The sequence below is a fragment of the Bubalus bubalis genome, chromosome 12, assembly GCF_019923935.1.
Source record: "Bubalus bubalis isolate 160015118507 breed Murrah chromosome 12, NDDB_SH_1, whole genome shotgun sequence".
Taxonomy (NCBI): Eukaryota; Metazoa; Chordata; class Mammalia; order Artiodactyla; family Bovidae; genus Bubalus; species Bubalus bubalis.
Window position 1 is genome coordinate 77,074,983 of NC_059168.1, and position 25,314 is coordinate 77,100,296.

Sequence of the window (25,314 nt, forward strand, 5' to 3'; positions counted from 1 at the left end):
TTATTAAAGAGGAAAGTTAAATGGCCAATAAAGATATGAAAGTATGTTCAACCTTATTAATCATTAAAGAAATTAAAATAAAACGTGGCACCACTTTACAGACAGTAGGTCAGCCAACATGTAAACTGCTGATAATACCAAGTGTTGGTGATGATGGGAGCAAATGGAACTTGTACACAGCTGATGGGAATGTCAACTGTTTTAACTAGTTTGGAAAACTGACAGCATTTCTATGGCTAAGTTTGCACATCCATCCCCTGAGATCCTGTAATTCTATCCCTAAGTATATCACCAACAATCTTACATATATATGTTCACCAAAAAACATAGACAACAATTTTACAGCAGAATTATGTGCCAGAACCAATAACCAGAATACAAAAAGATCATAGGGTTTTCATTAAAAGAGCACAAAATATCAACAAAAATGAAAGTATCATAGTTACACATAACCAACATGGATAAATCTCATAAACATAACATTAAATGAAGGAATAAAGATACAAAATAGCATGCACAGTATAATTGATTTATATAAAACAAAAAAATAGAGTATATTGTTTAGTGATACATGGTCAAGAAAATGTCGTTCTTACTCTAAATGAGGGGGGAGGATGAATACTGACTGTGAAGGGGCATGAGGGCTTGAGGGGAGCTGATCTTGTTCTATTTCTTGATGCACATAGTGCTCACAAGTGTGTATACTCTGTGACTTGTTTGTACAATATTAAACAACATTTTCAAGTTTAAGAAATCCTTTTTAATTCCAATCAACAGCTACTTTTGACACTTACATATTGAATTTAACTGCCACACAACTTGCTTTGGGCTATCTACTTTGAAAACTCTGAGTCCTCTGACGTTCTGCATGATGTGTCTTGTAATTCATGTTGGTATGATATTTATTTCTGTGAGTTCTTGGGTGGAACTGCTAATTAAACTTCATGTTTCATTCATTCATACAATTAAATTCCACCCAATGGGATGCATGTTTTTGTTTATATTACATGGAACATAGACTCTTTTGATCTGTATTCTCTGGTGGTTTATCTTATATTTTAGCTCAGGAAATAATCTCTTTGTCAATCTTTTGATTTGCTCCAATTGTTTTGACTTCTTCCTTAGAAGAAGTGATTATATTAATCATATTAATTAATGATCATATTAATCTTAGGTCTGGGATCACTCCTTTCTCTTCTATCTTCTCTCATAGTATTATCCTTTATTTATAAATTTCCACCTAGCAGATCCATCTAATAGGGTCTCTCAAATATATACTCCACATTATTATATCTGTTTCCATAGTATCAGTTCTCTACTGCCTCTGTAGTGAATTTTGTTTCTGCTATTTTCCTTCTAATTTTCTCATAATCATTCCTTGCTCTCTCACCTGTTTTTTCTTCAAATCTCCTTTCTCATCATTTTATGTCCATATGTTACCTCTTAACTGTTTTCAAATATCAGAGCACAAATGCCAGGTTTTTTTGCATTTGATTTAAATATTTTAAATGATTGCCTTCTGTATCTTCTAATTAACGATCTTTATAAGAACATCTTTTCAATCTAAGGATGATCTTTACTTCCCGGCTATGTAGTCCATTGTCACAGACTTCATGCAGGTCTTCTTCTGTGCCCTCCTTGGGTGAGGAACTATCTTCCTAGGTTTAACATTCTCTAAAAATCATGATATGTGAAACTTCTCTCATTATCGAACTGCTGGATGCACAATTATATGAAAGTCTTATGTAAACATCTCAAGACTTTTCTTAATCCCACTGGTTTGGTATATTTATCAACATGTTGTTATGCTATATATTGATTCTATATGTACTAAACTGAACTTCCCATGATGCACTGCCACCAATGTTTTTCCTAACTCAATCCTGTAAATAGCGCTTTTCTTGAAGGTTCACAACTCCCAAAATACAACATGCTTTCCCTTCTTCACATACTTCATACAGTTGTATTTTTAAAATTTCAGTGCTTTACTAGATGTTAAAAGGAAACAATACAGGTGTGGGTAGGAGATGAAGTTGGGATATAAAGAGAAAGTGGGAAGTGAGAAAGAATAGCTTCTTACCTATCTCAACATATGCTACACACACATACAGCTGTCATGCAATGGAGAGAGATTTCCAGTCAGTAAAGAGCTTGTGCTTCTAATCAGGAGGACAGAGAATACAAGGAGGAGGGAGGGAATTGGAATGGGCAGATTTCTCAGGAGCCTAGACAAGGGACCATCGATTACACTTTTCAATCCAGTTCAATCAACCTAATGGTAGAAATTCCTTCTAGATTTGGCAATAGACTTACTGTCAATCTTAATTTATCTTGTTGTGAGTTAGTAGCAATTCAAATAGAAACCAGAAGTCCCTTGCCTTAAATATTATTTTTTGTTGTTTTTTTTTTTAAATATTTATTTATTTGGCTGTGCCAGGTCCTAATTGTGGTACATGGGATCTTTAGTTGCAGCATGTGAACTCTTAACTGTGGCATGTTAAGACCTAGTTACTATGCAGGATCTAGTTCCCTGACCAGGGGTTGAACCCAGGCCCCCTGTATTGGGAGCATGGAGTCTTAGCCACTGGACCACCAGGGAAGTACCTTAAATATTGTTTTTTTAGTAAAACATTCATTTTCTTTAAAAATGTCAATTGACCTTATAAATTATGACATTCCAGGAACATGGCGGATTCAGTCAACAAAGCAAGAGTTCTGCTTACAGGAAAATGAAGGTCTGATTATATACATTGTATAACATAACATATAATTGAACTCAAAGGAAAGAAAGGGGAATTTCTAAGTATCATAAAAAAAAGAGGAAACTTAAAGAAAGCATGCTGCTGCTGCTAAGTCGCTTCAGTCATGTCCAACTCTGTGCGACCCCATAGACGGCAGCCCGCCAGGCTCCCCCGTCCCTGGGATTCTCCAGGCAAGAACACTGGAGTGGGTTGCCATTTCCTTCTCCAATGCATGAAAGTGAAAAGTAAAAGTGAAGTTGCTCAGTCATGTCCGACTCTAGCAACCCCATGGACTGCAGCCTAGCAGGCTCCTCCGTCTATGGGATTTTCCAGGCAAGAGTACTAGAGTGGGGTGCCATTGCCTTCTCCGAAAGAAAGCATAGCCATCAAGAAATCAAAACAACAGTGGCCAAGTAATACCGCATGGTATAATGGACTACTGGACGTAGGAGTTATAGGGCTGGGCAGCTCAGCACATAATGGACTACTGGACATAGGAGTTACAGGGCTGGGCTTTAGAGCCCACATAAGGAGAGGACAGGTGATATTTCACACATGTGAAGTAGGATGCTAAATCTAAGAAACCTCAGTGATAATGAGAACAGAAGTACTCCCACTAGCTTAGACACCAAAGAGAGAAAATGCATCTTGGGAATGGTGTGTGAAAATATAAAGGATGGAAAAAACACACAAGCCAAGCAATAATTTTACAATATCCATAATTAAAAGGTTAATTTTTGTTAAGCAACATAACCTGTGTTGGGTAAAGTTGTAAACCCTACATTTTTTCTATCAATATGAAATTCATAGCTCAGAGTTATAAGTGAATCAAAAAATTGGTTTAGACCTATAAAAGCCCTGGATAACCTGGAAGTTAAAACAAAACCAAATAAACATAAAAACCCTTCATGGCAATGTGTCTATAACCAAGGGTTTATGGGACCAGATACCCTGAGAATAAAACAATGCATACAAACAGAAGAGTATAGCTAAACACACACACACAAGGAATTGATCACAAGGGAAATATTGATAAACAGATATACTCAATCCCAAAGAATTTTAGGGAGTAGAAAAACTAGACTCTTAAAATAGTATGATCAAAGTAAACACAGAGACAAAAATAAAAAAGGTATAAGGGAAAACTGTGTCTTATAGGACCTTATGGAAAAGAACTAGCAGCTTTGAAAGTAAAGGTTAAATATTACATCCAGGAATTAAACACACAAACATATACACAATGAGTTTTCAGAGAAATTAAACATTCAGTAAATAAGCAGAGCTGAAAACTGAACTAGGGAACTAGAAGTTCCCCACACTGATTAAAATACGGAAAATATTAAATACAGCTTAGGAAATACAGATAACAGAAGGAGACATCCAATTTATACTTAATGAATGCTCTACCAGGAGGTTAGACTGAACACTGAAAAGTCAGTATTTATTAATAATATCCTAGGATTTTACAGAATTGCTAAAAGGTGGAAATACACTGTACCCCCAACACAGCATACTTTTTAAAAATCCACACATGTGGATTTTTAGACACACTGCCACAAAACCCCAAAGGCAAGAAGAGAATCTTAGAAACAACCAAAGAAGAAAGGCAGAATATTTACAAAGAATTCACAATTCGATCTTTCATTAGCAAAAACAGAGATCAAAAGAAAATGAATTTATATTATCAAAATATAGGAAAATAATTAATAATAATAAAGAATTATATTCCCGGATTATCATTCAAGAGAGAACATTAGAAGGAATTCCTTGATGGTCCAGTGGTTAGGACTCTGCACTCTTAGTGCTGAGGGCCCAGGTTCAATGCCTGATCAGGAACTAAGACCCTGTAAGCTGTGCAGAGCAGCCAATATAGAAAGAGAGAACAGAAGAGACATTTCAGACAGACTTACCAATTCACAGAACCTTACAGAAAGAAACAATAAAGGATGTACTTGAGTAAGAATGAAGTTGAAGTCAGAAGGAAGAGTTTGATATATATATATATATCCCTTCATATTTTCTTTTCCATCCACATACTAACATATCTACTGGCATCAAATAATACAGTGGTCATGCACAGATGTGAGAGTTGGACTGTGAAGAAGGCTGAGTGCCGAAGAATTGATGCTTTTGAACTGTGGTGTTGGAGAAGACTCTTGAGAGTCCCTTGGACTGCAAGGAGATCCAACCAGTCCATTCTGAAGGAGATCAGCCCTGGGATTTCTCTGGAAGGAATGATGCTAAAGCCAAAGTACTTTGGCCACCTCATGCGAAGAGTTGACTCATTGGAAAAGACTCTGATGCTGGGAGGGATTGGGGTCAGGAGGAGAAGGGGACGACAGAGGATGAGATGGCTGGATGGCATCACTGACTCGATGGGCATGAGTTTGAGTGGACTCCGGGAGTTGGGGATGGACAGGGAGGCCTGGTGTGCTGCGATTCATGGGGTCGCAAAGAGTCGGACACGAATGAGTGACTGAACTGAACTGAACTGAACTGAAGCATTCAACTAATGTGAGCTTTTAGGAGAAATATTTTTGAATTGTGTTTCTTAATCTTTAACTTCAGAACATATAAAAACACACAGGGGTTGCATATTGATCTTGGTGCTGGCCATACGGTTAAAGCCTCTTATTATTTCTAATAATTTACCTGCAAGATTCTGAGTATGAAATGATATAACTTGAAAATTAAACTGCTTTGTTACTAAAAGATGGAGTTGTCTAGGATGATTTCAAGATTTCTGAGTTGATTCAATAAAGAGCAACTATGTCAAAGATAGAAATGAAAGGGTAATTCTGAAAGGAGCTGACAGTACGGGACACTTTTGCAAAATATTTCTTCCCTGTGTTTTAGTTTCCTCTTCTGAAATAGGGATATAATAATTTTGTCTACACAAGTATTTGCATTCTTTCTAGCCCTTTCATTGTCATCAGAGTGCCTAAGATTTACATCTGTTGAGCATCAGAAGTAGAGCACCGGTTCTTTGTCAAACAGACTGAGGAGAGGCATCTCAGAAGGACTCTGTATTTTAAGTGTCAACCATGAGACCCATGGTTTGAGTTCAGATTTAACCAGCAATTCTTAGAAATAGGTTAAAGCTCTCCTCATCTGTTTACTATGCTCCTTTGCAGGATGTGCCTATAACCACTGTTAGGAAGCAACCCACAGTTAGCAAGCAACACAGCTAGCCCTACATCATAGATAGCGAAATATCTTCAAGATAAGACCATTAGAATAGGTCCTAGGAAGTCAATGTCATTTCTACCAGACTAACATTTCATCCCTACACTTGTTTTATTTCAAACATGCAGCCTCTAAATAACTACAGATGGGCAGGTATAGCTGACCCAGTCCATTCTCTTTCTTTTTCTTCTAGATCAACTCCCAATTCATGCCCTGTAGGACAGAAGGCTGGGAACTGGTATAAAGTTCCAAAAGTATTCTACATTTCTTTATGAATTGAGATCTTTGTAGTTAGTTAGTCACTCAGTCACATCTGACTCTTTGCGACCCCAGGGACTTTAGCCCACCAGGCTCCTCTGTCCATGAGATTTTCCAAACAAGAGTACTGGAATGAATTGCCATTCCCTTCTCCCGGGAATCCTCTGACCCAGGGATCGAACCCACATCTCCTGCTTGGCAGGCAGATTCTTTATTACCGGCCACCTGGGAAGCCTGAATTGAGATCTACAGGATGGCTAAATAAGGTCAGTTAACTTCTCCTCACATCCACAGTGGTCCCAGGCCCCACATTTCCTTGCATAAAATCCTGAGGCCTATACGTGGTGATCCCCACTGTTTCCCCTCACACTTCTGGCTGTCTTCATGGCCAGACCATTTCAGAAAACATAACTCTTAGGCCAGGTATGAGCACCATAGAGACTCACTTTCTCCCACCTGTTTCCTACAGGATGAACCCCAGCACAGGTGCTGGTCTCTGTGCCTTTTCTACTTTGCAGCAGGAGGCTATGAGAGGTTTCTGGCCTGTGTTTTCCATTTTAGTGGTTTTAGCCACAGCAACTGAAAAGAGAAGAGGCTTGGGGAAAGTAGATGACATAAGTGAAATATTTAACTCTCTGTGATAGAGATACTTCCAAACTGTCACCTGGGACACCTGTCCCAGAGGAAGCTATGGGAGAGGAAGCAACTGACTAGTCAGCCTCTGTCATGAAAGTATTCCCTCCTGGATTTCCCCTCCCCAACCCTCTCACTGGGGTTTTCAGACATCTTCTATCACTTTCATTTATTATCTGAATTTCCTATAGTCCCTGAAGCTGGTACCAACATCAGTCCAGTTCAGTTCAGTTCAGTCACTCAGTCGTGTCTGACTCTTTGCGACCCCACGAACTGCAGCACGCCAGGCCTCCCTGTCCATCACCAACTCCCAGAGTTTACTCAAACTCATGTCCATTGAGTCAGTGATGTCATCCAACCATCTCATCCTCTGTTGTCCCCTTCTCCTCCTGCCTTCAATCTTTCCCAGCATCAGGGTCTTTTCCAAAGAGTCAGTTCTTTGCATCAGGTGGCCAAAGTACTAGAGTTTCAGCTTCAGCATCAATCCTTCCAATGAATATTCAGTACTAATTTCCTTTAGGATGGACTGGTTGTATCTCCTTGCAGTCCAAGGGACTCTCAAGAGTCTTCTCCAACACCACAGTTCAAAAGCATCAATTCTTCCGCACTCAGCTTTCTTTATAGTCCAACTCTCACACCCATACATGACCACTGGAAAAACCATAGCCTTGACTAGACAGACCATTGTTCAAAAGTAATGTCTCTGCTTTTTAATATGCTGTCTAGGTTGGTCATAGCTTTTCTTCCAAGGAGTAAGTGTCTTTTAATTTCATGGCTGCAGTCACCATCTGCAGTGATTTTGGAGCTCCCCCCCCCCCAAATAAAGTCTGTCACTGTTTCCACAGTTTCCCCATCTATTTCCCATGAAGTGACAGGACCAGATGCCATAATCTTCGTTTTCTGAATGTTGAGCTTTAAGCCAACTTTTTCACTCTCCTCTTTCACTTCCATCAAGAGGCTCTTTAGTTCTTCTTCACTTTCTGCCATAAGGGTGGTGTCATCTGCATATCTGAGCTTATTGATATTTCTCCAGCAATCTTGATTCCAGCTTGTGCTTCATCCAGCCTAGCATTTCTCATGATGTACTCTACATATAAATTAAATAAGCAGTGTGACCATATACAGCCTTGATGTATTCCTTTCCCTGTTTGGAACCAGTCTGCTATTTCATGTTCAGTTCTAAGCGTTGCTTCCTGACCTGCATACAGATTTCTCAAGATTATACTGTGGAAGTGAGAAATAGATTCAAAGGATTAGATCTGATAGGCAGAGTGCCTGATGAGCTATGGATGGAGGTTTGTGACATTGTGCAGGAAACAGGGATAAAGACCATCCCCAAGAAAAAGAAATGCCTAAAAGCAAATGGCTGTCTGAGGAGGGCTTAGAAATAGCTGTGAAAAGAAGAGAAACCAAAAGCAAAGGAGAAAAGGAAAGATATACCCATTTGAATGCGGAGTTCCAAAGAATAGCAAGGAAAGATAAAGATCTCTCACTTCCTCAATGATCAGTGCAAAGAAATAGAGGAAAACAATAGAATGAGAAAGACTAGTGGAAGCCACTCCAGTACTCTTGCCTAGAAAATCCCATGGATGGAGGAGCCTGGTAGGCTGCAGTCCATGGAGTCGCTAAGAGTCGGACATGACTGAGTGCCTTCACTTTCACTTTCCACTTTCATGCCTTGGAGAAGGAAATGGAAACCCACTCCAGCCTTCTTGCCTGGAGAATACCAGGGATGGGGGAGCCTGGTGGGCTGCCGTCTATGGGGTCGCACAGAGTCAGACACGACTGAAGCGACTTAGCAGTAGCAGAGATCTCTTCAAGAAAATCAGACATACCAAGGGAACATTTCATGCAAATATGGGCACAGTAAAGGACAGAAATGGTATGGACCTAACAGAAGCAGAAGATATTAAGAAGAGGTAGGAAGAATACACAGAACTATACAAAAAAGATCTTCATGACCCAAATAATCACAATGGTATGATCACTCACCTAGAGCCAGACATTCTGGAATGCAAAGTCATATGGGCCTTAGGAAGCATCACTATGAACAAAGCCAGTGGAGGTGATGAAATTTCAGTGGAGCTATTTCAAATCCTAAAAGATGATGCTGTGAAAGTGCTGCACTCAATATGCCAGCAAAGTTGGAAAACTCAGCAGTGGCCACAGGACTGGAAAAGGTCAGTTTTCATTCCAGTCCCTAAGAAAGGCAATGCCAAAGAATGTTCAAACTACTGCAAATTACACTTATTTCACACGCCAGTAAAGTAATGCTCAAAATTCTCCAAGCCAGGCTTCAACAGTACGTGATGTTCAAGATGGTTTGTAGAAAAGGCAGAGGAACCAGAAATCAAATTGTCAACATCCGTTGGATTATCAAAAAGGCAAGAGAATTCCAGAAAAACATTTATTTCTGCTTTATTGACTATGCCAAAGTCTTTGATTGTGTGGATCACCACAAACTGTGGGAAATTCTTAAGGGAATACCAAATCAGCTGACCTGCCTCTTGAGGAATCTGTATGCAGATCAGGAAGCAACAGTTATAACTGGACATGGAACAACAGACTGGTTCCAAATAGGAAAAGGAGTATGTCAAGGCTGTATATTGTCACCCTGCTTATTTAACGTATATGATGTCTTACTTCAATACTATTCCAGGTAGGGTGTGGTCAGAACCATCTCAGCTTCCCTTTCTCCACATTGCCACATTGGTCTACTCACACTCCTCATTTACCTAATGATTTTCATCTCTGGAGAATCCCATGGACAGAGAGCCTGGCATGCTACAGTCTATGGGGTCACAAAGTGTTGGACATGACTGAAGCTACAGAGCATGCATTGCATCTCTGGAAATCCCTTTCACCTCTGTTTTCATTCTCACAACAGGCATGCAAACGAAGCCACATTCTAATCTTAAAGAAGAGGACATTGAAACACAGAAATCTGGGTGGCCCATCCACACATCCTCTTCAAGTTAAATAGTAGGAGCACTAGACTCCCAACGCCCTTTTGTTCATTCAGTGATATTTTCACTGGAACATGCTGCCTTCCTGTTTACTGATTGATTTGGCTGACAAACCCCAGATCCTGGAAGAGCAATAAGGACCAAAAAGCAAATTATTGAGAGTCATGCATCTGGCCCTGACTAAGCCCAGCAGAACAGATGCTGATTTGCTGGAGATAGTTAGAGTGTCATTAAGGAAACAAGATTTCACATCTGGAACCCACCAGAGAATCATATATAACCACAGACAATATAATTGTTCATTGTGGGGTACCAGCTATAGGGGCTGACAATGAAAGACAGTGACAGAAGACATCTAGAAATGCTTCAAGTTGATGTTAACAGATGGGAAACACACAGAAATTCAGAGGTGACGCAGGAGAGCAAGAGGACAAAAAAATATGCAAAGGAACAATTATCTTGTGACTAGAGATTCATCTTCTCTGCTACTTCCCCCAGGGTGCTACCCTCAGGGCCTCCTACGGGGCTGCAGGAAAGAGCAGGAGATGGCCATTGCTCTCAAGGGGACAATCCCACCAGGCAGCCCACGTGTCATGCACCGTTCTATGCTGGGCACTCAGCCACGTGAAGCAGAGCCCAAGGATGTCACGAGGGACTTAGGAGTCACAGGATGAAAACATCCAGCCTTGAGGCCTGTTAGCCTGTGTTCTACCCAGCACACCTCACAGTTTAAAGTAATTATTATCTCCTGCTAATATAATAAATACTTCTACAGAAGCGAGTTTGCAGTTGAAAATCATCTTCTCATCCTGCAGCTTTGTGTTAAAATCATTACTTAGAACAATCATGAACTGAGGTCTCAAAATATCCATCTAAGTATCTTTATCTCTCCTCAAGGATGTCTCTACATAGGTATTTTGGAGAGGAGGATACCTCTCACCTGTCAACAGCCTGTTTAAACCTCCCTGCTCCTAAATATGGACAGGGGAGCCTGGTGGGCTGCCGTCTGTGGGGTCGCACAGAGTCGGACACAACTGAAGTGACTTGGCAGGCAGGCAGGCTCCTAAATATGTGCTGAATAGCTCAAACATGGCTATGGCAGAGAAGCAAATCTGAAGAACTGTAGAGACTGAAATTGCAGGTAGAATTGGCCCTCTCTCAGAGGTTTACTCCACTTCCTTTGAGAGGTCATTATACCCCAGCTCTTCTCTGCTCCCTAGTGGTATTCTCTTGCCTTCTTCTCTTGCTCTTAACCCTTGGTTGGCCCTATATGAGTCACCAGCCTGGATTAAAAACACATGCTATCCTATAGGCCCTGCTGCTAAAATCCCCAGAAGATACAGACTAGCCTCTTTCCAGACCCCAATTTGACATTGCACACTGCTTTGAAACTTCTCACACTTCTAAGTTTTATCTGTTAAAATGGTAGGTTTTTATAAGGCACCTTGAACAGTGTTGTATAAGGCACTCTGCAGACGCTGCCATTGAAGTTAATTATTTGAGTTATCATTAAAAGGGATGCCTCTGAAACAAAGTCATTTTCATCATCTCTTTTCTCCAGAGTAGCTTATCATCTGTGAGCTACATCTGCTTTAGAACCAGGGCTCTCCTGTAGCCAATGCCTCCTTCCTGTAGCAAAGTGACTCTGTGTTTAGCCCAGCATCTGATGTGCATTCTTGGCCCATTGAGATTTTTATATACATATGCTGTCCCAGATTTATATAAGAAGCCTGAAACTAGATTTAGATGGGAATTTTTCTTCTAGACTCTGTTTTCTCTTGTTATTACTGACAGCAAGGTGCACTGTGATTTAGGGGGTTGGATGGCTTCCAAATCTTTTCTACCAGCCAATTTCTGGGATTCTTTAGGAAGTTATTGTTTCATTTTGTGTCTCTTAATCACGCCTTTCAGTCCCTTTCAGAGGGAAGCCCAAGGAACCAGGATGCCATGGAGCTGAAGAAATACAGGGCAGGTTTCCAGTGAAGGATGGGGAATGTTGCACCTAAGCAGGCTTAGGTGCCAGGCGGTGGGGGTGGGAGAGAAATAACCAAGGACACTAAGTGAGGAGGAAAACTTAGGGTAACCAAGACCAAATATTGACCTCAAGACTTTGCATGCACTGAGCCAATTCTGACACCTAAGTCTTTGATTAGTAGCTTAAAATCTGTTTTCTTCCAGCTCTGCCTTCTCAAGGAGCTTCAGTTCTCAGGTTTATGTCTGACACTCAGAAGTGGTGCTGCTTCCAGAACATATTCTGGTTTAATGGCTACTCTGTGTGACCTCAGGCATCCCATTCAACCTTCTCAACTAGATGCTTCATGAAGTGTTGCTGAGACCACTTGCATCAGATCGCTGCTAAAATACAGATGTCTGGGCCCTGCCACAGACCTACTAAACCAGAATCTTCAAAGGCAGCGCTCAAGGACTCTGCATTTGTTTTAAAACTCCCTAGGTAATTCTTAGAAACAATGAGGTTGGCAAAAGGCCTGCCTAGCTTATAAGGACACTGCCACTAACAGCATCCAAATGATTTCAAAGCACAGGTTTCAACTGAGACATCAGATGAAGCACCATTTTGCCATTTCACTAAAAGCCCTTCTTCCCAGGTGAACTTTGTCAGAACAACCTTGAAATGCCGACATGAAAAACGAAAATGCCATTAGGCCCCATTTAGTAGCTGCACAGATACTGGGTAGTTTTATAGGTTTTTTTCAAGCCATTGGGTACAAATTATATTTTCTACTGTGTCAGCATTTTTCTAATTCAAGTTTCTACTAGTAATCTGTTTTGCTGTGAATACTGGGTAAACTTCATGCCCAGCAGCTAAAATTTTTGGATGCAACAACTCATTTACTGAATTCTCATATATTCATCAAGGAATGAAAGCATGATTTTGTAGAATTGAATTTTAGAGCTCTCATGCAACTGAAAATTATATGGACCAATTTCCTCATTTTAAATTAGAAACATTAACATGACTTTTCCCTTCCCTATCTCAGTCCCCAACTCATCACAGCTTGCCTAATTCTAACTATCCTTCAGCACCAATGCTACATTCTTAGTCTTGCTAGATCTGCTCTTTCCCTCTCCTGTGCTGCCTCAGCACTTTGTCTCAACCTTTTTAAAGCATATAGCATAACAGTCTGATACTAGTTTCATATATATATATATATATATTTTATAGTGAATCCTTGAAAACAGAAACCATATCTTATTTATCCCTACAACTTAGAGGCAGTTCAGGGTCCTCAGTAAGTATTTGATAAATTTTAGTTGGAAAAACTTGGCACAGGGCATGCTAGGAGGTAACAGAAAAAATGATATTCTTATTACTACTATCAATTACATACATATATGTAGTTCTTGCCATGCATGGTTCTAAGCCCTTTATGGAGGCATCAACAGACCAAATAACTTATCTTCAATTATATTATTGGAAAGGGAAAGAGCCATGATCTGGGCAGGAAAGTTTGAATCCAGAGATTCTTCTCTTGTTACCGTGCTGCTTATATTGACACAGGAAGGTTCTCCTTTCACAGCCATCTTTTCATGCTGTGCACACAATCATGGTGAAAGATGGGAAACTTGAGACCCCAAAGGCTCAGTGCCCTAGGAATCACAATCTGTTACAGGTTAGAGTGCCTGAACTTCATAATATGGCCGCAGAATCATGCAATGTCAAAAACAGGACCAGAATGGATGTAGTTTTAGCATCTTTATAGACTTCTCATGACATGAGCATATGAAGTTTGAGATATATGAAATCAGCCCATCAATAATTGTTAAAGGTATAAAGAGTACAATATTATTCATTTTGATACCACTCCAGCAACTAATTTGGAAGAAAAAGGATATGAGAGGACCACATGGGAATGCCAAAGTCTTTCTGGGGATATGACAAAGCAAATGTGTATTGGGAGGACAGGCTACCAATGCAAAGGCAGGCATGTGTTCATATCTACATAAACCACTGGAGTTCCGTGATTTAATCCCAGAACTGTTAGCTACTTTCCAGTATGGATCACAGTTGTATTTATTAGGTTTTTAGATCCCAGCAGCCTCTTCCCTATCTCTGTCTGACTTGTTATCCAATTTTATTGCTTCTTGTTCTCCAATATATTAAATCCATCTCACCACCAAGTAAATGGTGGTTGGTAAATTAATCCGATTGATCAGAAAGCTGTGTTCACCTGCTTTCTCTGTGACCCTCTAAGATGCTAAATCATATTTACATCCACCCACTGGCTTTCAGTACCCTCACCAGACAGATGCCATCATTTCAGGTTTCCTGACTCCAAGTCAACCCACTGCATTCCACCCAGTGCAGTAAATGTCAGCACTGTTCTTATCCAGTCCTTATAGCAACACACACGTGACCCCATAAATGCAACAGGCATCATTATCTAAACTCTCCTTTTTTCATACTCCCTACTGTAGACCATGACAATATTGATGATGTTAACAACAGTATGTGCTATCAGACTGTGTATCTGTCTTTCCCACTACAGTGTGAGACCCTAGAAATCAGGAACAATATCTTGTTTTTCAAACTGGTCTTCCCCACAGAATGTCAAACACAGTACCTTGCTTACAGAACCTATTTAATAAATGCATGCCTAATTTAACTGAACAGACAATAGAGAATAAAGAAGCTTGATGTGAATACTCAGTATCTACATCAGTACAACCTCAAGTAGCCTTATGGTTTTTAAAGGGTTTGACTATAGATTGTTTTTAAAGCCTACGGTCCTTCATTGCTCCTTATTCCCATGCCATTTGTGATGTACTATAATGTGATCAATAACCTCAGATATGCAGATGACACCACCCTTATGGCAGAAAGCGAAGAACTAAAGAGCCTCTTGATGAAAGTGAAACAGGAGAGTGAAAAAGTTGGCTAAAAGCTCAACATTCAGAAAACTAAGATCATGTCTTCTGGTCCCATCACGTCATGGCAAATAGATGGGGAAACAATGGAAACAGTGACAGATTTTATTTTGGGGGGGGGGGTCCAAAATCACTGCAGATGGTGACTGCAGCCATGAAATTAAAACATGCTTACTCCTTGGGGAAAAAAAGCTATGACCAACCTAGACAACATATTAAAAAGCAGAGACACTGTTTTGTCAACAAAAGTCCAGCTAGTCAAAGCTATGGTTTTTCCAGTAGTCATGTATGGATGTGAGAGTTGGACTATGAAGAAAGCTGAGCACTGAAGAATTGACACTTTTAAATTGTGGTGTTAGAGAAGACTCTTGAGAGTCCCTTGGACTGCAAGGATATCCAATCCAGTCCATCCTAAAGGAAATCAGTCCTGAATATTCATAGGAAGGACTGATGCTGAAGCTGAAATTCCAGTACTTTGGCCACCTGATACAAAGAAATGACTCCTTGGAAAAGACCCTAATGCTGGGAAACACTGCAGACAGCAGGAGAAGGGGACGATAGAGGATGAGATGGTTGGATGGCATCACTGACTCGATGGACATAAGTCTGAGTAAGCTCTGGGTGTTGGTGATGGACAGAGAGGCCTGGCGTGCTGCAGTCCATGGGGTCGCAAAGAGTTGGACACTACTGAGTGACTGAACTGAACTGATAATGTGATGTTGCAGTTCCTTTCATCAAGAAAGGGAGTTTATTTCCCCTCTGCTTGATTATGGGCTAGCTTTGTATTATAATTGCTTTGACAACAGAATCTAGTGGAAATGATGGTGTGCTGGTTCTGAACTAGCCCTCCCAAGGCCTTGCCTGCTCTGCTTGCTTTTTTGGAACCCTGGAAGCACCAGGAGGACAAGCCTGGCTTAGCCTGCCGTGGGACTGGAGACATGTGTCCTAGTCACCCTGCTGCACCTGCCAACAGCCAACCAATTTCAGAAGTATTGCTGCCTGGCTGACCTGCAGCTGACCTGGAACAGCTGAGAGGGCCAGGATGAAATAGAGCTGACCAGCTGAATCCACCAGGATCGTAAACTAAGTAAATGGCTGCTACTTAAAACCGCTAAATTTGGAGTGAGCTGTTACACACTAATGAGATAACTGATACAAGTTCTAAGTGTCGATATCCAGTGATGTCAACAGTAAACGAGAAAATACAGTTGAGTCCTCACAGGCCCAAACTGCAGACTGGACCTTACCCTGGCTCTTTCTCAGCTCTGGTATGTGATATCAGACAAATTACCCACATTCCTCCCCACTTTGGCTTCTGCTGCTGCTCTCCAGGTTTGCTCAAACTTGAGAGTTTTAATCTCATGTTAATATGTGTCTGTTCAGGCAATTTGTTTGGGTATAATTATGCCAGTCTCCTAGGAAATTACAGCCACCTAAGTTATTACAGATTCACCTTGGAGACACTGCATCTGGCTGCTTCTTGTTCAGTCAAGTGCTCCCTTGCCAGAGACCAACACATAATGCTCTAAAGCCCTCTGTTTAAAATCCTCTGTCTTTTTGGCATGACTCTTGCCAGCAAAACCCAGCATAAGCACAGCTCTGGAGAATCAAAAGATGCTGATATGTCCAGAGGCACATTGCAGTAAGAGACTCTCAAACTTAAAAAGACAATAGTTGCTTGAATTCCAGTTTCTATTTTCCTTTTTGTCTTGTTGTCTTGAGAAAATGAGGCTATGCTTGCTTCTGTGGACTGGCTTGCATCATAGAAGGACTGACAGAATGTTCAATGTCCAGAAATTAGACATCTTGAATCCCCAGGGATTTTGTGGAGTTCCTTCACTGGAAACTCTATTTCTACTGGGGATTTTGAAGAGTAGTAATCTGTGACCATAATAAAGTGGATAACTCACAAAGACCTTTGTGCCTTCAAGCAGTGGCTTACCAAGGGCAGAGTATTGGTAGATAGCTACTCTAGATGCAAGCAATAAAAGGGAATATTTCAGGTAGAGAATTTAAAAACAATAATAAAATGAATGAAAAGTCAGTGTATTTTTGCTACTATCACAAGCTGGAGCTTCTAAACAATGTAAGTGATAAGATACTGGTTTCCAGTGGGAGTCCACCAATCCAATGACGCACCCCACCTCCCAATGTGTGTTCTCTTCAAAGGAGCCCTTAAAGGAGGCTGCAGACCTAACTTCATGATTTGGCAAAATTAGACCATTTCAGGAACCTCCCTACATGAGCTGTTCTTAGTCATTCTTCTCAATTAACAGCCTCAATAGGAAGAAATATGTATTCTTTGAAGTTGGAAACAACTGAAGCCAGACTATCCTTTGCTACCCCAGCATGTAGCCAGCCGGCATTATGATGGCTCCTGGCTCTCCCAAGAGTAGAGATGCAAAGATGGGGAAATTAACTACCCAGAGTTCCACATCCCAAACCCAAAACTATATGTGTAATGACACAAGGAATGCCAGCAGAGAGACAGAAAAATTTAAAAGACAAAGGAATTAAATGAGTAAACTGGATATGAAAAGCTGTTTCCCTGGTGGCTCAGATGGTAAAGAATCCAGCTGCAGTGTGGGAGACCTGGGCTCGATCCTTGGGTTGGGAAGATCCCCTGGAGGAGGGCATGGCAACCCATTCCAGTATTCTTGCCTGGAGAACCCCCACGGACAGAGGAGCCTGGAGGGCTACAGTCTGTGGGGTCGCAAAGAGTCAGACACAACTGAGCAACTAAGAACACACAGGATATGAAAAAATATACAAGATTAGAAGTTAAGAATCCATTGGGTGATATTAACAGTAAAATGATGCAATAGAACTAAAATACAAAGACTAGGGGGAAAAATTGAACAGAGTATCACAGGTCTATAGACAATATCAAATAGCTTAACACATGTATAATTCAAGCTCTTGAAGGAGAGAGAGCATATATCAGCAGAAATTAATGAAGACAGACAGGCTAAAATTTTTCAAAAATTGTGGAATAATTTTAAGCCAGAGATTAAAGAAGCTCATTGAAACTTAAGCAGGATAAATGAAAAGAAAATCATAACAATGCATACCACAGTCACACTTCTAAAAACCAAAGATAAGGAAAAATTATTAAAAGCAGACAATATTTGGGAGAATGGCACTGAAACATGTAAAATATCATGTATGAAATGAGTTGCCAGTCCAGGTTCGATGCACGATACTGGATGCTTGGGGCTGGTGCACTGGGACGACCCAGAGGGATGGAATGGGGAGGGAGGAGGGAGGAGGGTTCAGGATGGAGAACACATGTGTACCTGTGGCGGATTCATTTTGATATTTGGCAAATCTAATACAGTTATGTTAAGTTTAAAAATAAAATAAAATTAAAAAAAAAATAAAATAAAAAAAAATAAATAAATAAAAGCAGACAATAAAAAAAAGATTATATACAAGGAAAACTGGTATTAAACAACTAATTTGTCATCAAAAACAATGGAGGCCAGAAGTAAAAGAAAAAACACCTGTAAGAGGTTGAAAGAAAAATACCCTGTCAATCTAGAATTTTATACTTAAATAAAGAAGGCAAAATAATGACATTCTAAACAGAAAAAAAATGACATAATTTTCAATCTGATTTCAAAGGGTCTGTACTATTAGAATTAGTAGGAGAATTTTTTTCAGGCTGAAGGAAAATGATAATGGGTGGAAATACAGATGAGCAAAAGCATGATAAAACTTGAACAAGATTTGTATATTAAATAAAAACATCATATCTCTTTTTTTCAGTTTGACATTGTACTGCAGCTGTATAAGACTGACAATTGAGAAACTGGAGTGTATTATTTTTATCAGTTTTGGTCTTTCCAGTAGTCATGTATAGATGTGACAGTTGGACTATAAAGAAAGCTGAGCACTGAATAACTGATGCTTTTAAATTGTGGTGTTGGAGAAGACTCTTGAGAGTCCCTTGGACTGCAAGGAGATACAACCAGTCAATCCCAAAGGAAATCAGTCCTTAATATTCATTGGAAGGACTGATGCTGAAACTGAAGCTCCAGTACTTTGGCCACCTGATGTGAAGAGCTAACTCACTGGAAAGACCCTGAGGCTGGGAAAGATTGAAAGGTGGGAGGAGAAGGGGATGACAGAGGATGAGATGGTTGGATGGCATCACTGACATGACGGACATGAGTTTGAGTAAGCTCTGGGAGTTGGTGATGAACAGGGAAGTGCTGTAGTCCATGGGGTCACAGAGTTGTACACGACTGAGTGACTGAACTGAACTGATAATTTTTTATAAGTATGATAAAATTTCAAAGTTAAAAAACAGACTAAGAGAAGGAATAAAGTTGGCACCTGATTTCAAAACTTACTACAAAACTACTTTCAAAACTTAAAACTACAGTAATCTAACTCTGGCATTGATGTCTTATAGACAGATTATGTCTATAAATGATATAAATCAATAAAACAAAATACAGTCCAGAAAGAGGCACCCACATAAATGTTAGAGTAATTTATGTTCAAGGTATCAAGGTAATTAAACAAGAAAAAGATCATCTTTTCAATAAATGATATCAGAGCAATTGGACAGCTACATTTAAAAAATTAGCTGAATCCTTTATCTCACACCATACATAAACGTCCATATGAAATGGGTCATAAACCTAAATTTAAAAACAAAATCTATGAAATCTTTAGAAGGAAACATAGGAGAACTTTGCAAACTCAGTAAAAGGAAAAATTATTATATAGGATACCAAAAGTATAAATCTCAAAAGAAAATAATTGACAAACTGGATTTTACCAAAATAAAAAATATTGCTTTTTTAAAGGTAAGGAAAATTTAAAAGGAAGCCCCAGACAGACTAAAATATTATATGTAAAAATTTAAGTGTATCTGGAAAATTATTCCCATCATATATATATATATAACATTGCTATAAATCAGCAATAAAATATAAACATAGATGGCGGAGGAGTAGGACGGGGAGAACACTTTCTCCCCCACAAATTCATCAAAAGAACATTTAAACGCCGAGTAAATTCCATAAAACAACTTCTGAAGGCTGGCAGAGGACATCAGGCACCCAGAAAAGCAACCCAAGTCTTAGAAAGGAGGTAGGAAAAAATATAAAAGACAAAAAAAGAGACAAAAGAGGGAAGGAATGGAGTTCCATCCCGGGAAGGGAGTCTCGTCCCGGGAAAGCAGTCTTAAAAAGAGAGAAGTTTCCAAACACCAGGAAACCTTCTCACTGCCGAATCTGTGCCGAGCTTTGGAAGCACAGAGGGCAACATAACAGGGAGGAAAAATAAATAAACAATTAAAACCTACAGATTGCGAGCCCTACGGTAACTCCCCACAGCAGAAAAGCAGCGCAGATGCCTGCATCCACCATTAGCAAGCAGGGGCTGGGCAGGGAGGCGCGGCGCGGGCTGCATCGCTTAGGCTAAGAACCTGGCCTGAATACCCTGAGCGCTATCTGAGCGAAATAATTTGGGCTAGTAAACCAGACTGTGGGATATCTACCACGCGAAAAGCCAGCCCTAACCTAAGACACCGCCAGGCCCACGCACGGAACAAAGGACTGAACAGAGATAGCCGGCTGCAGACCTTCCCCCTCTGGTGACAGGCAGCCAGAGCCGTAAGGGGGCAATCGCAGCCCAAGAGAGACATTATCTATAAAACTGTAAGCAGGCTTCTTTGCTAATTAAAACTTCTTGGCGGTCTGGACGGTCAACATCTGCCTGAGAAGGTGCGCCGGTTGTACACCTAGATAAACGAGCGGCAGGGAGGCGATAAGTCGCAGCAATCGCGCTCACCAAACACCTCATCACCTGAGCTGCTCGGACCTGGGAAGGGCACAAAACGCAGGCCCAACCGAGTCTGCGCCTCTGAGGACTACCAGAGTGCCTGAACCTGAGCGGCTTGGACCTGGGAGGTACAGGCAGCACAGGGCCGGCCACGGATGGTTCCCAGCAGAGCAACCTAGAGCCTGAGCAGTGTGGGCAGGGAGGCTACATGTGCCGTGAGCAAGGGCAGACCCAGTGTGGCTGAGGCACTGCGAGCACACACCAATGTTATTTGCAGCATCCCTCCCTCCCTCCCAACAGCACGACTGAACAAATGAGCCTAAAAAAAAAAAAAAAAGTATCCTCCACCGTCCCCTTTGTGTCAGGGCGGAAACCAGACATTGAAGAGACCAGCAAACAGAAGAAGCTATAACAGAGGGAACCGCCTTGGAAGCTACAGGCAATAGATTAAAACCCTGTGGTTACTACCGACTACATAGGAAGGGGCCTATAGATCTTGAGAAATATAAGTCGGACCAAGGAACTAGCCAAAAATGAACTGAACCCACAATACTCACAACAAAACCAGAGAAAGTCCTAGATATATTTTTACTATTTTTACGATCATTCTTTCTTTCTTTTTTTTTTAATTAAAAAAAAATTTTAAGTCCTCTATTATTCCTTTAATTTTCACTTTTATAACCTATTACTTTGCAAAAAAAAAAGGCCCTATTTTTTTTTTTTTACAGCAAACTTCATATATATATTTCTTATAACTTTCTGAACTTGTTTTTTTTTTTTTTTCCTTCTTCTTCTTCTCTTTAACATTGTATTTTTGAAATTCTAAACTCTACTCTAGATTTTTAATTTTAGCTTTTTGGTATTTGTTATCAATTTTGTACCTATAGTTTTTTTATAATTTCTGTGACTTTTTATTTATTTTTTTTCTGTTTCTCTTCTTCTTTTATATAACATTGTATATCTGAAATTCCAAACTCTACTCTAGATTTTTAACTTTTGCTTTTTGGTATTAGTCATCAATTTTGTACCTATATTCTCTTTATAATTTTCGTGACCTTGTTTGTTTTTGTTTGTTCCTTTTTTCTCTCTTTCTTTTCCTTCTTCTTTTCTTTAACATCATATTTTTGAAATTCCAAACTCTACTCTAGATTTTTAATTTTTGCTTTTTGTATTTCTTACCAATTTTGTACCTTAAAGAACCCAATCTTCAGTACCCATTTTTCACTAGAGAGCGAGATTACTGGCTTGACTGCTCTCTCTCCCTTTGGACTCTCCTTTTTATCCACTAGGTCACCGGTGTCTCCTCCCTAACCCCTCTCTACTGTACCCAACTCTGTGAATTTCTGTGTGTTCCAGACGGGGAGAACACTTAGGGAACTGATTACTGGCTGGATCTGTCTCCCTCCTTTTCATTCCCTCCTTTTATCCTCCTGGCCACCTCTGTCTCCTTCCTCCTTCTTCTCTCCTTTGTATAACTCCGTGAACATTTCTGAGAGGTCCAGTTGTGGAGTGCACATAAGGAAGTGATTACTGGCTAGCACACTCTCTCCTCTATTTATTCCACCTCATCTCATTCAGGTCACCTCTAAATCCCTCCTCCCTCTTCTCTTTGCCATGTAATGCTGTGAACCTCTCTGGGTGACCCTCACAGTGTAGAAACTGTTCATCTTTAACGTAGATGTTTTATCAATGGTGCTGTATAGAAGGAGAAGTTTTGAGACTACTGTAAAAATAAGACCAATAACTGGAAGCAGGAGGCTTAAGTCCAAACCCTGACTCCAGGAAACTCCTGACTCCAAGGAAAATTAATTGACAGGAGCTCATCAAACGCCTCCATACCTACACTGAAACCAAGCACCACACAAGGGCCAACAAGTTCCAGGGCAAGACATACCAAGCAAATTCTCCAGCAACACAGGAACACAGCCCTGAGCTCCAAGATACAGGCTGCCCAAAGTCACCCCAAAGCCATAGACATCTCATAACTCATTACTGGACACTTCATTGCACTCCAGAGAGAAGAAATCCAGCTCCACCCACCAGAACACCGACACAAGCTTCCCTAACCAGGAAACCTTGACAAACCACCTGTACAAACCCACACACAGCGAGGAAACTCCACAATAAAGAGAACTCCACAAACTGCCAGAATACAGAAAGGACACCCCAAACTCAGCAATTTAAACAAGATGAAGAGACAGAGGAATACCCAGCAGATAAAGGAACAGGATAAATACCCACCAAACCAAACAAAAGAGGAAGAGATAGGGAATCTACCTGATAAAGAATTCCGAATAATGATAGTGAAATTGATCCAAAATCTTGAAATCAAAACGGAATCACAGATAAATAGCCTGGAGACAAGGATTGAGAAGATGAAAGAAAGGTTTAACAACGACCTAGAAGAAATAAAAAAGAGTCAAAATATAATGAATAATGCAATAAATGAAATCCAAAACACTCTGGAGGCATCAAATAGTAGAATAACAGAGGCAGAAGATAGGATCAGTGAATTAGAAGATAGAATGGTAGAAATAAATGAATCAGAGAGGAAAAAAGAAAAATGAATTAAAAGAAATGAGGACAATCTCAGAGACCTCCTGGACAATATTAAACGCTACAACATTCGAATCATAGGGGTCCCAGAAGAAGAAGACAAAAAGAAAGACCATGAGAAAATACTTGAGGAGATAATAGTTGAAAACTTCCCTAAAATGGGGAAGGAAATAATCACCCAAGTCCAAGAAACCCAGAGAGTCCCAAACAGGATAAACCCAAGGCGAAACACCCCAAGACACATATTACTCAAATTAACAAAGATCAAACACAAAGAACAAATATTAAAAGCAGCAAGGGAAAAACAACAAATAACACACAAGGGAATTCCCATAAGGATAACAGCTGATCTTTCAATAGAAACTCTTCAAGCCAGGAGGGAATGGCAAGGCATACTTAAAGTGATGAAAGAAAATAACCTACAGCCCAGATTATTGTACCCAGCAAGGATCTCATTCAAATATGAAGGAGAAATCAAAAGCTTTACAGACAAGCAAAAGCTGAGAGAATTCAGCACCACCAAACCAGCTCTCCAACAAATACTAAAGGATATTCTCTAGACAGGAAACACAAAAATGGTGAATAAATTCGAACCCCAAACAATAAAGTAAATGGCAACGGGATCATACTTATCAGTAATTACCTTAAACGTAAATGGGTTGAATGCCCCAACCAAAAGACAAAGACTGGCTGAATGGATACAAAAACAAGACCCCTACATATGTTGTCTACAAGAGATCCACCTCAGAACAGGGGACACATACAGACTGAAAGTGAAGGGCTGGAAAAAGATTTTCCATGCAAATAGGGACCAAAAGAAAGCAGGAGTAGCAATACTCATATCAGATAAAATAGACTTTAAAACAAAGGCTGTGAAAAGAGACAAAGACGGTCACTACATAATGATCAAAGGATCAATCCAAGAAGAAGATATAACAATTATAAATATATATGCACCCAACACAGGAGCACCGCAGTATGTAAGACAAATGCTAACATGTATGAAAGGAGAAATTAACAATAACACAATAATAGTGGGAGACTTTAATACCCCACTCACACCTATGGATAGATCAACTAAACAGAAAATTAACAAGGAAACACAAACTTTAAACGATACAATAGACCAGTTAGACCTAATTGATATCTATAGGACATTTCATCCCAAAACAATGAATTTCACCTTTTTCTCAAGGGCACATGGAACCTTCTCCAGGATAGATCACATCCTGGGCCATAAATCTAGCCTTGGTAAATTCAAAAAATAGAAATCATTCCAAGCATCTTTTCTGACCACAATGCAGTAAGATTAGATCTCAATTACAGGAGAAAAACTAGTAAAAATTCCAACATATGAAGGCTGAACAACATGCTGCTGAATAACCAACAAATCACAGAAGAAATCAAAAAAGAAATCAAAATTTGCATAGAAACGAATGAAAATGAAAACACAACAACCCAAAACCGGTGGGACACTGTAAAAGCAGTCCTAAGGGGAAAGTTCATAGCAATACAGGCATACCTCAAGAAACAAGAAAAAAGTCAAATAAATAACCTAACTCTACACCTAAAGCAACTAGAAAAGGAAGAAATGAATAACCCCAGGGTTAGTAGAAGGAAAGAAATCTTAAAACTTAGGGCAGAAATAAATGCAAAAGAAACAAAAGAGACCATAGCAAAAATCAACAAAGACAAAAGCTGGTTCTTTGAAAGGTTAAATAAAATTGAGAAACCATTAGCCAGACTCATCAAGAAACAAAGGGAGAAAAATCAAATCAATAAAATGAGAAATGAAAATGGAGAGATCACAACAGACAACACAGAAATACAAAGGATCATAAGAGACTACTATCAACAATTATATGCCAATAAAATGGACAACGTGGAAGAAATGGACAAATTCTTAGAAAAGTACAACTTTCCAAAACTGGACCAGGAAGAAATAGAAAATCTTAACAGACCCATCACAAGCATGGAAATTGAAACTGTAATCAAAAATCTTCCAGCAAACAAAAGCCCAGGTCCAGATGGCCTCACAGCTGAATTCTATCAAAAATTTATAGAGGAGCTAACATGTATCCTGCTCAAACTCTTCCAGAAAATTGCAGAGGAAGGTAAACTTCCAAACTCATTCTATGAGGCCACCATCACCCTAATACCAAAACCTGACAAAGATCCCACAAAAAAAGAAAACTACAGGCCAATATCACTGATGAACATAGATGCAAAAATCCTTAACAAAATTCTAGCAATCAGAATCCAACAACACATTAAAAAGATCATACACCATG